This window comes from Helianthus annuus, chromosome 3 (genome assembly GCF_002127325.2).
Source record: "Helianthus annuus cultivar XRQ/B chromosome 3, HanXRQr2.0-SUNRISE, whole genome shotgun sequence".
Taxonomy (NCBI): Eukaryota; Viridiplantae; Streptophyta; class Magnoliopsida; order Asterales; family Asteraceae; genus Helianthus; species Helianthus annuus.
This window is the reverse complement of record NC_035435.2, coordinates 84,947,255-84,950,689: the sequence shown is the minus strand read 5'-3', so window position 1 is coordinate 84,950,689 and position 3,435 is coordinate 84,947,255.

Below are 3,435 nucleotides of genomic sequence, written 5' to 3'. Positions count from 1 at the left end.
CCTTGTAGGGTTTCCTAGGTTTCTTCCTGAGAAGGGTCGGGAAGTCTTAGCATTGAAATACCTTAAGGTTTAGTATTTTACGATCCCGGCTCCATACAACAATAAAACCGTTAAAAATCCATTCCTAGTTAAATAGGATTCTAACCTAGGTAGTTATTCGTCATCTCTGGTCTCAATCTTTGTCTAAGTCGCGTCTTAATTATTTAGTTAATTAGTATTTAATTTTAGTTGCAATTTTAGGACTGTTAGAAATCCCCCCCAAAACAATAAAAACAAGTAATTCAGTTAGGTCGGTTAAGTTAGTCGAGTCTAGTCAACGTAATTAGAGAGTCTCGTGGGTTCGACACTCGGACTTACTTAGGCTATACTACATTGACCGGTACACTTGCTGGTTGTGTGGTCTAGATTTAAGAGAGTCTTAGTTTATAAATTTAAAACTTAGAGTGTCTAGTTTAGAGTAAAATTAATTAGTTTAATTAGACCATTTTCAGCACATCACACGCTCAAGCGTCTTGTCGGGGGAGGCCTGTTGGTTCTGCCTTGTTGGTTAGGTGGCGGGGGCATTTGGCGCACCTCCTGACTCTGAGGGGTGACCAGGGACGGTTCTGCCGTCAAAACTGCTTGTTGCGCGATCAACGACTGGTATGCTGCGTTGATGGTGGCAATGTTCTTGGCATACCAGGAAGCTGGGGTTTCGCCTTCTGGTAAGCCTAGCAATGCCGAAACATTCTGAGCTGGCGCTGGATTCGAGGGTCCTTCGTCGTTGTTCCCTGGGGTGGCCACTTGGGTGATGCGGGTAATGCTCCCGCGCGGACCCCCAGTATTGGTGATTTCAACTTCACCGATTTCCTCGACTTGTTGGGCTTGGAAGTTTTGGATTCCTTCACCCAACGCCGCGTTAGAGTTGGCTCCGAAGCCGAACTCTGGAATGGTTACTTGACCAGCCATAGTCGAAGGATGAAAAGATGTCAAAGGCTCAAATAAAAGAAGATGAGGGTGGTTATAGAAAAAATCGGTGGGCGCCAATGAAGAAACACTGATCTAATTAGGGAGTTAATTAGTTTGGTTTATGTTCCTTTCATAATGGTTAATCTTCTTATGGATATTTGAGCTCCGACTTGATAATCCGATCCTGCAAAACAGAACACCGTTACTCGTTAAGAGGGGAATGTGGGGGTTTCCCTCTTAACCAGGCTCCGGCGTGAGAATAAGCGACTGCTTTGAGAATAATTAAGTGCTAAGAGTGAGAGTAGAGGGAATAGAATGTTTAACCTGTGGAATGAGGTCTCTATTTATAGCCGGAGAGGTGTAAGAGGTTATGGGCTGATGGGCCTTGGGCCGGAAACGGACAACATAACGGATATGCTCTTTGCCTCGCTGGCGTCGACCGCTTAGTGGCTTCTAGACGCTCATCGGTGCTGGCGCACCTTGATTGGAGCCACATGTCATTGTTGTCGGCCTTGTTGTCCTTCTGCCATCAGCAGACAAGTGGAGATCGTGGGACAGTTGTCTCCGTCCTCTGATTGGTGCCACGTAGACGTCCTTGTGTACTTCTCGTCAGGCGATCGTGGCGCACGATTGACCAGAGCCTGCTGGACGCTCATTGGCTCCTTTTACTGCCACTTGTACCTTGTGTACCACTGTAGGTAGCCGTGCGCTTCCCTACTGTGTGGTTCTTGTTGAACAGCAAACTAACCCGCGCGGGTTTAGTATGCTCGTTTGTTCCATTATTTATGCTAAGTGTTGATATCTGAGCCTCTTGTGGGCTTTGCCTCGCGCGGGATAGATCATAACGTGATGTAGGCCGCGCGAGGATATTATTAATAAGTTTGCTGAAATAAGGAGTATGGTCTCACGCGCAACCTGAGCGGAGGTTTGCGCGGCTTTTTGGGACCATACCCCTTCAAATAGTTTTATTAGTTTTTAGCTTTTATTTGATTAGATTGTTTATTATAAGTCCTGGCGCGAAAAAGAATCATAAATGAGCTTAAATGAATGATAAATGACGAACCGGGAGTATGAAATAAACTCGAAGGACTAAAGTGTATAAAGTTGAAAGCTATTTAAAAATAATTTACAAAAGATGGGGGACTAATGTTGCCAAATGTTGAAAGTTGAAATTAATTTTTCATGTCACGAAAAAAGTGAAATTATGTTGACCGAAAGAATAGTGTTGACTAGATGAATTTCCAAAACTGCCCTCGATAAAAGCCATTAATTACAACACAATGCCACCACCATACCTTTTAGAGTAAACTGCAATTTTACCCTTTGGGATTTAGGCCAATTGGCACTCTGACCCCCTTTAATAAAATAATTGCAATTTCCCCCCAACGTTGATGTTATGTCGCACATTTACCCCCTGGCGTCAATTATGTTAACAAATCTGTTAACTTTAATGTGAAATGACTATCTTATCCTTTAATATTACCCCCCAACGTTTTTGTTATGTCGCATAATTACCCCCACTGGTAAATTACTAAATTGTCCTTTCCTATTACTCCCTGTACTTTGTTGTAAGAAACAGTATTACCCCCTACAGTAACCAAAACCCTTTCCCGCCTAAACCACCATCAGCCGCCATCATCCACCTCCACCATCATCAGCCGCCACCACCCATATATATTACTAATCCCGACATCACAGCCTTAGATATATCATTAATTACCCTTTTGAGGTATCGAGCCTGAATCCATTGAGGGGAAACATGAAGGGGAGTGTGTTTCTCTTCCACTGGTCTTGACATCAAATGGTTAGATGGTAATGATGAGATGATCCTCACATCATCTGCTAGAGCTTCCTTGAAGTGTTCTGCATCAAATATATCTGAAAATTCACTGCAAAAATGAAATAACTTGTCATATAGCTACATTTTGAGGAAAAAAATGGGATCAGCTGGATAAAAAACAACAGGGTGATTAAACATTTTATGATAAATGGAATATTATTTGACAGTAAATAATTGTTGAAAAATTATTTAAGATAAACCTGACACCATGAAAGATCAATGATGACAACTCAAAAGGGTGTTTCAAAGGGCAATTTAATTGAAAAAGGACAGTTTTAGTAGCAGAGCATTTGAAATTTACAAAAAAGCAGATGAATATTAACTCAAAAGACAGTGGATTTTGTATATATTTATCAAAAAATAAATAGAAAAATAATAAATTTATTATACTCCTTTTGACATAGAACAATCTAAACAAGAGGTGAATCAACAATTTGGTTTCTTTGTTGATTCATACCACCGGAAACAACCACCACCAAATACTTTGTTCTATCTTTTAAAATCTCAACACTTTGTTTCTTATACTCACTATTAAAATCCAAACAAGGCCTATACCCAAGCCTATCAGGTTGTTTCCAAAACCCCTTCAACTCTTCATCTTTTTCTTCATCTTTATTCAAAGATTTTAAAACCCCGTTTGGAATCAA